A 12966-nucleotide genomic window follows, 5' to 3' on the forward strand; every position below is an offset into this window, starting at 1 on the left:
CCAAACAACTTCACCCCGTTATGGACAGAAGTCAAGAGGGGGATAGAGAGGTGGGCGGGATCGGGATTCTCATGGATGGCACGTCTTAACCTAATCAAAATGGTGGTCCTCCCCAAATTCCTGATTTTTTCCAGATGCTCCCCGTCCAGGTGCCCAAGACCTTCTTAAATTCAATAAAACGCACCTTGCTCAGGTTTCTTTGAGCTGGCAAGAAACACAGGATTTCATATGACGTACTAACACGACCCAAAGAGGACGGCGGGGTGGGGTTCCCAGATTTTGAAACATACTATAGGGCAGCCCAATTGAGGATCCTCGTAGACCATTTTAACCCCGGGACAGAGAAACAATGGGTGGCCTTAGACAACAGGCTACTTGCCCCGGTCACGCTTGATGAGTGGCTATGGGTCCCGAGGTCACGGGTCCCCAGAAGTGTTATAAACCACCCGGTGTTGGGAGTCCTGTGGTCTATCTGGAGGGAGGGAGGCTACTACAGATGGCTCTCAACCTGGCCCTCCCCGTTGAGCTGTATTTGGGCTCCCCCATTTATAGATAAAGTGGCCGAACCAGCCGCCTACCAGCGGTGGTATGAGGCTGGTCTCACCAGGGCGGGCCACCTCTGGGAGGGAGGGTCATTCATGCCGCTACTGGACCTGGAGGAAGCACTGAGTCTGGGAAAACTGTCACCATTCCGCTATCTCCAACTTAAGGGGGTCCTCACTGAGCCTTCATGGGGCGACACCCTCAGGAGGGACCTAACGGACTTCGAGAAAATGATCATCTCCACTCGGGGCTCGAAGGGGGTCATATCCCATCTATACAAACTCCTCCTGTTCTCAACTCCAAGGGACCCCCCGCCAGCACGGACGCAATGGGAGAAAGACCTGGGGGCGGCTATAGACGACAAGAGGTGGACGAGGATGTGTATCTGAGCCCACCGCGCAACGACCTCCCCTCAGTACCGCCACCAAGCTCTAAAAGTATTACATAGGTGGCACTATCCTCCACAGAGGATCGCCAGAATGAGCCCGGGTTACGACCCCCCACTGCTGGAAATGTCGCAAAACAAAGGGTGATTACATTCACATGTGGTGGAGGTGCCCCAGGGTACAGATGTACTGGGAGGAGGTCCTGTCCTGGATCAGGGGGGTTGATGGAATCCGTAAACCCTTGTGCCCTTGGTTGATTCTCTTTGGGATTGGGGTAGGGGATGACCACAAAGACACCCAGGGGCACATGCTGCAGGTCATGCTAGTGGCAGCCAGGTGCTGTCTGACCCAAAAATGGAAGAACCCGCATATGCCCGAGGAGAAGGAATGGGTCACCAAGGTGCGGGCCATATATGACATGGAGTTCTTGAATCATGTCCTTGATGAGTCTAGTACCAACATTGAGGAACTCTGGCTCCCCTTTTTTGAAAAATATGAACGCCCGGCCTAAATGGAGGAACCTACACCTGGAGTCATGTCTGGTCATCAGACCACGACCAAAAAGTTGCCCCACAAACATAAACCAATCTATAAGGGATCCCCTCAATGAGGCACCTACGAACTGAGCCCATGACACATGTGCACAAGATAAATGGACAGTCGGAGTCTACGAACAAACTCTGAGGGCTTGTTGGACATTTAGAAAACAACACTTGATCACTGGCTAAGAGGGGTTGGGGGGGAGGATAAGGGTTATTATTAAAATGTTTCTTTTTCTTCTCTGTAACAATTTGTGGTTGAAACGGCAGACATGATGTAATAACCTAAAAAATGCTAATAAAAATTCTATTTTCAAAAAAAAAAATGACTTCCCCATTGCGGCCTCCATGCAGCACTTCACATATCCAGCCATCTTCTTCTGATTGCATCCATTAGGGGGTGCCACGCTGCTCTCCTCCCCTCCTGTACAAGCACCATTATTCTGATCTGCTCCCAAGTGCTCCCATGGGCACCCCTCCTCCCGCTACCGTTCTAATATGAATAAGCGATCCCCAGCTCCGGTGCCGGGAATGCTGGTATTAGTATACGCAGCACATTGCACACTGCCTTGGGGTTCTGTAGCTCTTCTCCCCCGGGCACTCTGGGTCTTCGGGGCACAGCCGACGCAGTCCCAATGCCGCACGGTACGTGGCAAGCAAGGTGCCAAAAAATCCAGGTCGAGCATCTGCAATCCAGCGCTGGAGGTCCCGGGATCCCCTCCACTAGCCGGGGATCAGCTATCTTGCAGTAGCAGCGAAGAGGCAGCTATCCATGGCCCAGTGCAGGACAATCTTGCCGGCGGCCCACAGTTCCATGGCTGCCCCTCATGCAACGGTGTCCCCCGGGTTCAGCCGCTCCCACACTCAGCAGCCGGTCAAGATCCCGCGCCGGCGCAATGAAGAATCGGATTCTTCCGATGCTTGGCCACGGAGAACTGTGCACCGCCACGGCACGGTACAGTCCTGTACCAACAGAACAGCACCAAACTAAATTTATTTTAAAACAGGATTCTGTTAGGCCGAAGCAACAACCTCAAACTGCCATCTTGCTGCATGAGATGATCATTGACTATCAAAACAACCGGGTGGATGTCTTTCAGAACAAACTGGAATAAACTGAAACTTGCAATGCCTCTAAATGTGATGCAAACAGTAATACATACGAACAGACAGAAAATAAAACAAAAGTGTCCAATACTCATCCTTCCTCTAAGACCAATGAACAATTGGGCCACGTGTTAGCAGCTTTTCTAGCCAACCAATATATTATCATTGGGCAGCTGTGAAAAGATGCACATTACTGTATGCACCCTCGCCAACATCCTGCAAGCGGCTGGCCTCACAAGATGGTAATTAAAATGCAAGTTGAATATTTAAAAGTACTGAAGAATTCTGCGGCAGATTTCTTTTGTGTTATGAGCTACACATGTGTTGGTTTCATATTAATAACAATTGACTTCTCCAGAAAATCTCAAACTGAATAATCAGGTACATGACAACAATTAAGAACACAACAGCCAAAAATGTTTGAGAAGATCAGACTGTGGCAGAGGAATGTCTGATGCAATCGAATTCACAGCCAAGAGACAGCTTATGGTGAATTAAATAGAGGTTTGTAACACAGATTCACAATACCATACCTGCCTATATGCTAACACAAGAAAGACCCATGGGGAATAAATAATTGGGTCCTATGTCCTCACTGACACATAACCTTGTGAAGAAGGTATAAAGAAAATGGCAGCCTTTCAAAACATTCAAGCAAAAAAAGGATGTTGAGGCAAGTTTGCAAATTGTTTTGGTCCGTATACGAGTATAGAGTTTGAGCAGAGACAATGTCCCTACATGCCCAAACACATCAAATGTATAACTGAGGGAAATGTCCATGCAAAGCAATTTTCCCTGTAGATTTTACTCTTCTGTGGTCTCCAGAATGAGGCCCAGATGTCAAGTGGCATTGCATGGAAGCAATCCCTTCCCTAGCCACGTTTATTAATTTATCAAACAACAACTGTATAGACTTTTGAACACGTTTGTTGGAATAAGAGTCAATAACCAGCCCGACACACCCTGAATGCACATGGTTCTCACTGGGAAAGGTGCAGAAGAAAGTGAAAACCAGTGAAGCCAATGTGTAAAGCAAAACCACATGTTCTCATCATAATGTCAGAACTATAAGGTGGACAAATGTCAACCGTGTTAATGCTCTAAGTATAAACTCAAATTGACGACTATGCAAATTACAATCTGTAATTCATAATAATGTACAGAACAATAACCAAAAGTGTCCAATATTCACAACACACAATAGTCCGTCATGTTGGCACTTTTCCAGCCAACCCAATATTTCCTTATTGGGCAGTTGTGAAAAAAATGCACATTAATTAATGTATGCACCCTCGTCAACATCAAGAAAGCGGCTAACCTTGCAAGATGGTAATTAAAGTGCAAATTTACCCTTTACAAGTAATGCAGAACTTTACCAGACATGCATAGTTTAGTTATAAACTTCAAATATGTTTGATTCATTTAAGATAAGTGACAATCAACCAACTGACAAAATAACATATGATTGAATAACCTGGCACAGACCATCCAGAGCCTGAAATATGATTAAGAACAATACACAGGAAAAGGCCAAAATCTGGTAGTGGAGCTTCTAAACGCAGCCAAATAATTCTCAGTCCAAGGGGCAATTCATGGTGATGGTAGCAGAAGTTTATAAATACTGAATACCAACCATACGCCCACCTCCAGTCCCCGTGCAAGATTAAAACAAATGGCTGCATCATCCCCAGCCATGACACTGACAAAAGACGGCCGAAGGAAAACAACATATTTTAAAAATATTCATGCAAAATAGGCTAGTTGCGAGTTCTCTCAGCATTGGGTGATAACGCATCTCAAAGGAGTGTGAAAACACGTCCGTCCATGACAAAAACCCAAGAACTGTGGGGTTGAGTGACACTGCCACATACAGCAATTTTCCATCCCTGTACTTTTTTACTCTACAGTGGTCCCAAGAAATAAGCTGTAAAGTCAAGAGGCATTACATAGAAACAATAAAAGCCTCTCTTATCAATCACTTAAAGTGCAAAATGTTAAGTCACCAAATAGTAGCTTGAATGCATTTCTAGCATGTGTTGCATTGAGAGTAAATGCCCAGCCCCTTTCCTTATCCACATGTAGGAAAACTAACTACACAATTCACACACATTTTGGTATATGTCTAATCTAATTGCCATTAAGCCTGAACTTTGAGACATGAGGCCATCACTGATATATATTTCAAATCAAATTACTTCGGATATTTGAAACTCCAGTCATTATCCAGAAAACTGTTTCAACAAGAACAGCTAAACGTAAGGTATAATCTCACCATTTTGTTGCAGCGATATACGTCCACCACAGAGAGATCTACAATGCTGACTACATGTTCTCTTCAGCAGAGGCCCACTGGATACAAATGGTTCCCACTAGGAGAGTCGAGAAGACAGTACAAACCGGTGAAGGCGAGATGTAAAGCAGCAACACTTTTAACTTGCAAAACTCTGATCATAAAGTAGTTAGAAATATAACGATATGATATGGCATTTATAACGCGCCTATACACAAGTGTTTCAAGGCGCGATGCGACAAGGGAGGGGGAAACAGAAGGAAGACAGAGAACGATCCTACTAGGCCAGGTGTCATTTAGATTGTGCAAGTGCAGGGGAATGGGTAAGAGGAAAAGTGCGGAGTGGGAGGGGGGTGAGGACAGTGCAGTACATGGGGTAAAAGAATAATAAAACAATGAGAGATGTAAGGTCAGCTGGCGGCAAGTGTAAGGGTCATTGCAGACATCAGGTGTCAAGTGCTGGTGGGGGACTGCAGAGATACAGAGAACAGTCCCCAAGTGCGGGGGTTGCCAGGGAGGCAGTACGGGTGTGTAACTGGCGGGGAACCTGGATAACAGAGGATGGCCATGTAACCAGTACAGTTCCAGCCAGGAGTTCAGCAGGGGAGAGGAGGAGAGAAAGCAGAAGCAAAGAGGAAGGTTTTGAGGTGCTTTGGGAACCAGAGACGGTTCTCCTCAAGTTTCAGGAAGGCTGTTCCCTGGGGAGGGAGGCCCCAGCCGAAGAAAGAGATCTATCACCAACTCGTTGCTTGGAGAAGCAACTGACCCTGAGGGAGTTGGAGGCGGATGAGCAAAGAGCTCGAGAAGGAAGATATTTAGGAAAAGAGAGTTGCAGGTATTGTCGGTCCGGCAAGGATGCTGGTACGTTACTACTGGCACCCTGAGTTCCGGACCGACAGACTTATAATGAGGCCCGGGTCCCTAAATGCCCAAATAAATTAAATGAATGACTGAGTGAAATTTCCAGGCAAAGCAATTTTCACTGTAGATTTTACTCTTCTGCAGTCTCCAGAATTATACCCAAATGTCAAGAGGCATTGCATGGAAGCAATCCCTTCCCTAGCCACGTTCATTAATTTATCAAATAACAACTGTATTGACTTTTTAACACTTTTGTTGTAATTAGAGTCAATAACCAGCCCCTGTCCTGACCCACATCTAAAAAAACGAATCACACATATTTTTCCATTGTAATTTACTAAGTGAAAATAGCATTAAGCATGATTTTTTTCCTAGATATACCGTCCGCCATTAGTAGAACCAGGTTGGGTTTTGATTTAAAACAAACCATTATCAAGCAATCTGTTTCAACAAAGCATCTTCAAATAGCAGGTTATCTTACCTTTTTGCTGCAGCGTGAAATGTCCATTGTTGGGAGAGATGGACAATGACGGCAGAGGCATCATTCCGTTCTCTACAGAGCACGTCCACAATTAAACAAGCAATTTATCTTCAGTCGACACACCCTGAATGCACATGGTTCCCACTGGGAAAGAGGCAGAAGACAGTCAAAACTAGTAAAGCCAATTTGTAAAGCAAAACCACATGTACTCATCATAATGTTAGAAATATAAGGTGGACAAATATCAACCTTGTTAATGCTCTGAATTATAAACTCAAATTGACGACTATGCAAATTACAATCTGTAATTCATAATAATGTACAGAACAATAACCAAAAGTGTCCAATATTCACAACACATAATAGTCCGTCATGTTGGCACTTTTCCAGCCAACCCAATATTTCCTTATTGGGCAGTTATGAAAAAAATGCACATTAATTAATGTATGCACTCTCGTCAACATCAAGAAAGCAGCTAACCTTGCAAGATGGTAATTAAAGTGCAAATGTACCCTTTACAAGTAATGCAGAACTTTACCAGACATGCATAGTTTAGTTATAAACTTCAAATATGTTTGATTCATTTAAGATAAGTGACAATCAACCAACTGACAAAATAACATATGATTGAATAACCTGGCACAGACCATCCAGAGCCTGAAATATGATTAAAAACAATACACACGAAAAGGCCAAAATCTGGTAGTGGAGCTTCTAAACGCAGCCAAATAATTCTCAGTCCAAGGTGCAATTCATGGTGATGGTAGCAGAAGTTTATAAATACTGAATACCAACCATACGCCCACCTCCAGTCCCCGTGCAAGATTAAAACAAACGGCTGCATTATCCCCAGCCATGACACTGACAAAAGACGGCCGAAGGAAAACAACATATTTTAAAAATATTCATGCAAAATAGGCTAGTTGCGAGTTCTCTTGCGAGTTCTCTCAGGATTGGGTGATAACGCATGTCAAAGGAGTGTGAAAACACGTCCGTCCATGACAAAAACCCAAGAACTGTGGGGTTGAGGGACACTGCACATACAGCAATTTTCCATCCCTGTACTTTTTTACTCTACAGTGGTCCCAAGAAATAAGCTGTAAAGTCAAGAGGCATTACATAGAAACAATAAAAGCCTCTCTTATCAATCACTTAAAGTGCAAATGTTTAGTGATCAAATAGTAGTTTGAATGCATTTCTAGCATGTGTTGAAGTTAGAGTAAATGCCCAGCCCCTTTCCTTATCCACATGTAGGAAAACTAACTACAGAATTCACACACATTTTCACTGTAGATTTTACTCTTCTGCCGTCTCCAGAAACAGAACCAAATGTCAAGAGGCATTGCATGGAAGCAATCCCTTCCCTAGCCACGTTCATTAATTTATAAAAATAACAACTGTATTGACTTTTTAACACTTTTGTTGTAATTAGAGTCAATAACCAGGCCCTGTCCTGACCCACATCTAAAAAAAACGAATCACACATATTTTTCCATTGTAATTTACTAAGTGAAAATAGCATTAAGCAGGATTTTTTTCCTAGATATACCGGCCGCCAGTAGTAGAACCAGGTTGAGTTTTGATTTAAAACAAACCATTATCAAGCAATCTGTTTCAACAAAGCATCTTCAAATAGCAGGTTATCTTACCTTTTTGCTGCAGGGTGAAATGTCCATTGTTGGGAGAGATGGACAATGACGGCAGAGGCATCATTCCGTTCTCTAAAGAGCACGTCCACAATTAAACAAGCAATTTATCTTCAGTCGACACACCCTGAATGCACATGGGTCCCACTGGGAAAGAGGCAGAAGACAGTCAAAACTAGTAAAGCCAATTTGTAAAGCAAAACCACATGTACTCATCATAATGTTAGAAATATAAGGTGGACAAATATCAACCTTGTTAATGCTCTGAATTATAAACTCAAATTGATGACTAAGTAAGTAACAAGCTGTAATTCATTATAATGTACAGAACAATAACCAAAAGTGTCCAATATTCACATCACACAATAGTCCGTCATGTCGGCACCTTTTCCAGCCAACCCAATATATCCTTATTGGGCAGTTGTGAAAAAAATGCACATTATGTATGCACCCTCGTCAACATCAAGAAAGCGGCTAACTTTGCAAGATGGTAATTAAAGTGCAAATGTACCCTTTACAAGTAATGCAGAACTTTACCAGACATGCATTTTTTTAGTTATAAACTTCAAATATGTTTGATTCATTCTGATAAGTGAAAATCAACCAAGTGACACAATAAAATATTATTAAATAATCTGGCACAGACCATCCAGAGCCTGAAATATGATTAGCAATAATACACACAAAAAAGGCCAAAATCTGGTAGTGGAGCTTCTAAACGCAGCCAAATAATTCTCAGTCCCAGGGGCAATTTATGGTAATGGTAACGGAAGTTTCAAAAAAGGTAGCAGGCGCTCCTCTCCAGAAAGAACATGGCATGATAACTTGTTCTGTGGTTTTTTCCCACTTTAAGATGAGAGTTTGCTGCCATCGCTTTTTGCTCACTGTACCTTTCACAGATGGGAAATATTCATTTGCATATCAGTTTTGTCAAGCCCACATGGGCAGTCCAGCACCGAAATGCTATGGCAATTCCCTTCTGAACAAGAGTACCAACAGTAACCCCATACACGTGTTTCAGCCTTGTTGGGCCTCATCAGTGAGGTGGAGCTGTGCCTCTCTGAGCATAGCGAGCAGGGAGTCCACGTCTGGTTTCCCCCAGGTAGCTCAGGGTGAACAACCCCAAGTTCCTTGCAAATATTTCAAAAAAGGTAGCAGGCACTCCCCTCCAGAAAGAAGATGGCATGATAACCTGTTCTGTGGTTTTTTCCCACTTTGAGATGAGAGTTTGCTGCCATCACTTTTTGCTCACTGTTATAAATACTGAATACCAACCCTATGCCCACTGGCCATCCCTATGCGAGAGAAAAACAAATGGCTCCATCATCCCCAGCCATGACACTAATAAAAGAAGGGGCGAAGGAAGATGGTGTCTTTTAAAAATATTCAGGCAAAATAGGCTAGTTGCAAGTTGAGTTCCCTTGCGAGTTCTCTCTGCATTGGGTGATAAGGCATGTCAAAGGAGTGTGAAAACACGTCCGTCCATAACAAAAACCCAAGAACTGTGGGGTTGAGGGACACTGCCACATACAGCAATTTTCCGTCCCTGTACTTTTTACTCTACAGTGGTCCCAAGAAATAAGCTATAAAGTCGAGACGCATTACTTAGAAACAATAAAACCCTCTCTTATCAATCACTTAAAGTGCAAAATGTTTAGTCACCAAATAGTAGTTTGAATGCATTTCTAGCATGTGTTGGAGTTAGAATAAATGCCCAGCCCCTTTCCTTATCCACATGTAGGAAAACTAACTACACAATTCACACACATTTTGGTATATGTCTAATCTAATTGCCATTAAGCCTGAACTTTGAGACCTGAGGCCATCAATGATATATATTTCAAATCAAATTACTACGGATATTTGAAACTCCAGTCATTATCCAGCAAACTGTTTCAACAAGAACAGCTAAACGTAAGGCATAATCTCACCATTTTGTTGCAGCGATATACGTCCACCACAGAGAGATCTACAATGCTGACTACATGTTCTTTTCAGCAGAGGCCCGCTGGATACAAATGGTTCCCACTAGGAGAGTCGAGAAGACAGTAGAAACCGGTGAAGGCGAGATGTAAAGCAGCAACACTTTAACTTGCAAAACTCTGATCATAAAGTAGTTCGAAATATAAGGTGGAAACAATGATTGCGACATGGTCGGGATTATCAAAACAACAAGTTTGCATGTCATTGCGAACAAACTGGTACCAACTCAAACTGGCGATGCCTCTTAATGTGTGGCAAACAAACAGTAATAAGTACGAGCATACAGAAAATTAAACAAAATTGTCCAATACTCATTCTTCCTCTACGAGCAATGAACAATTCGGCCACATGTTGGCAGCTTTTCTAGCCAACCAATGTATTATCATTTGGCAGCTGTGAAAAGATGCAATTACTTTACACACTCTCGCCAACATCCTGCAAGCGACTGGCCATCCAAGATGGTAATTAAAGTACAAATTGAATATTTAAAAGAAATGAAGAATTCTGCGGCAGATTCCTTTTGTGTTATAAGCTTCACATGTGCTGGTTTAATATTAATAACAATTGAAAAGCAGTGGCTTCGCCAATAAGTCTAAAACTGAATAATCAAGTGCATGACAGCAATTAAAGGCATGGTCTAGTAAAACATGTTACATAAAAAAAAAATACTAGCATTCTCTTTTTTAAAACTTCCTATGTAAAATTTTGAGCTATTCAAGCTCAAAATTCGCAAAAGCAAGCACATGGGCACATCCATTTTGTGAAATGGATGCCCTCCTGTGCTGGCTTTTGCGGCACTAATGAAGGAAAAGCCAGCCAGCTGTAGTAAACAAAAGCTACCGCTGGGTGGCTTTCCCTTCATTAGTGCTGTACACGGAGGACGGGGACCGGAGACCAGAGCAGGAAAGCTGCAGCTGAATCTCGGTAAGTGCTATTTATTTTTAAAAAAATAAGCACTAGCTGCGGTTTTTTTTCTACGTTTTACGGGCTGGAGGAGCCCGGAAAACTTAGAAATAAAACCTCAGCTTTAAAAACGTTGTATTTATGTTTGCAGTTGCTTTTAAAGCGACCGCGAAAACATAAATACAACGTTATTGTGTTGGAAAACGCTGCGGTTTTTCTTTCCAAGTTTCTCAGGCTCCTCCGGCTCGGAGGAGCCTGAGAAACTCGCAAAGAAAAACCGCAGCGTTTTCCAACACAACCGCGTTGTGTTTCTGCCTGCTCTGGCTATCACTTTGGGTCTCCGGTGCTCACCGGAGACCCAAAGTGAAAGCCACAGCAGGCAGAAACACAACACGGTTGTGTTTACATGCCGCGTAGTGTTTCTGCCTACAGCTGATTTCCCATTTGGGCTCTCGGAGAGCCCCAAATGGGTAATGCTAAATGCTGCGTTGTTTCTGCCTGAATCTGCTTTGCCATGTGGGGCTCTCGGGCTCCCCGTGGGGAGCCCGAGACCCCCAAAAGGGAAAGCAGATTCAGGCAGAAACAACGCGGTTGTTTTCCGTAATGCTGCGTTGTTTCTGCCTGAATCTGCTTTCCCATTTGGGGCTCCGAGCCGGAGGAGCCAGAGAAACTTGGAAAGAAAAACCGCAGCGTTTTCCAACACAATAACGTTGTATTTATGTTTGCGGTCGCTTTAAAAGCGACCGCAAACATAAATAAAACGTTTTTAAAGCTGCGGTTTTATTTCTAGGTTTTCCGGGCTCTTCCAGCCCGGAAAACCTAGAAAAAAACCGCAGCTAGTGATTATTTTAAAAAAAAATAAATAGCACTTACCGAGATTCAGCTGCAGCTTTCCTGCTCTGGTCTCCGGTCCCCGTCCTCCGCGTACAGCACTAATGAAGGGAAAGCTACCCAGCGGTAGCTTTTGTTTACTACAGCTGGCTGGCTTTTCCTTCATTAGTGCCGCAAAAGCAAAAGCCAGCACAGGAGGGCATCCATTTCACAAAATGGATGCGCCCATGTGCTTGCTTTTGCGAATTTTGAGCTTGAATAGCTCAAAATTTTACATAGGAAGTTTTAAAAAAGAGAATGCTAGTATTTTTTTTTTATGTTGCCTATCTATTTTTTAAATACATTTTTTTACTAGACCATGCCTTTAAGAGCACAACAGCCAAAAATTGTTGAGAAGATCAAACTTTGGCAGAGGAGTGTCTTATGCAATAGAATTCAAAGCCAAGATCCAGCTGAAAGTGAATTAAATAGAGGATTTTAACACAGATTCACAATACCATACCTACCTTTGTGCTTACACAAGAAAGAACCATGGGGAACAAATAAGTAGGTCCTATATCCTCACTGACACATAACCTTGTGAAGAAGGTATAAAGAAAATGGCAGCCTTTCAAAATATTCAAGCAAAAAATGATGTTGCTGCAAGTTGTTTTGGTCCGTATACGGTATAGAGTTTGAGCACAGACAATGTCCCTACATGCCCAAACACATCAAATGTATAACTGAGGGAAATGTCCATGCAAAGCAATTTTCCCTGTAGATTTTACTCTTCTGTGGTCTCCAGAATGAGGCCCAGATGTCAAGTGGCATTGCATGGAAGCAATCCCTTCCCTAGCCACGTTTATTAATTTATCAAACAACAACTGTATAGACTTTTTAACACGTTTGTTGGAATAAGAGTCAATAACCAGCCCCTGTCCTGACCCATATCTAATAAAACGAATTACACATATATTGCCATTGTAATTTACTGAAAATAGCATTAAGCATGATCTTTTTCCCCGACAAGTGTCTGCCATTCGTAGAACCAGGTTTGGTTTGGATTTAACACAAACCATTATCAAGCAATTTGTTGCAACAAAGCTTCTTCAAATAGCAGGTTATCTTACCTTTTTGCTGCGGGGTTGAATGTCCATTATTGGAGAGATGGACAATGACGGCAGAAGCATCATTCCGTTCTCTACAGAGCATGTCCACAATTAAACAAGCGATTTATCTTCAGGCGACGCACCCTGAATGCACATGGTTCCCCCTGGGAAAGGCGCAGAAGAAAGTGAAAACTAGTGAAGCCAATGTGTAAAGCAAAACCACATGTTCTCATCATAATGTCAGAACTATAAGGTGGACAAATTTCAACCGTGTTAATGCTCTAAGTATAAACTCAAATTGACGACTA

The 12966-nt window shown here is 43.0% G+C and overlaps 1 long non-coding RNA gene across 9 annotated transcripts in view; it reads right to left on the reverse strand.

Moving 5' to 3' along the window:
* LOC138566816 (uncharacterized) overlaps positions 1-12966 on the reverse strand; it is a 355734-nt gene that overhangs the window by 90444 nt on the left and 252324 nt on the right. For 6 of the 9 annotated variants that reach the window (XR_011302025.1, XR_011302019.1, XR_011302021.1 and 3 more), the window contains 5 exons: positions 12680-12822; positions 9785-9881; positions 7857-8000; positions 6208-6351; positions 4848-4944 (listed from right to left, as the gene is read on the reverse strand). This is a non-coding gene — a long non-coding RNA (uncharacterized lncRNA). The remainder of the gene's footprint in view (positions 1-4847; positions 4945-6207; positions 6352-7856; positions 8001-9784; positions 9882-12679; positions 12823-12966) is intronic. The other 3 variants (XR_011302023.1, XR_011302022.1, XR_011302026.1) reach the window with 3 other exon arrangements.

This window comes from Ambystoma mexicanum, chromosome 2p (assembly GCF_040938575.1).
Source record: "Ambystoma mexicanum isolate Mex_15411 chromosome 2p, UKY_AmexF1_1, whole genome shotgun sequence".
Taxonomy (NCBI): Eukaryota; Metazoa; Chordata; class Amphibia; order Caudata; family Ambystomatidae; genus Ambystoma; species Ambystoma mexicanum.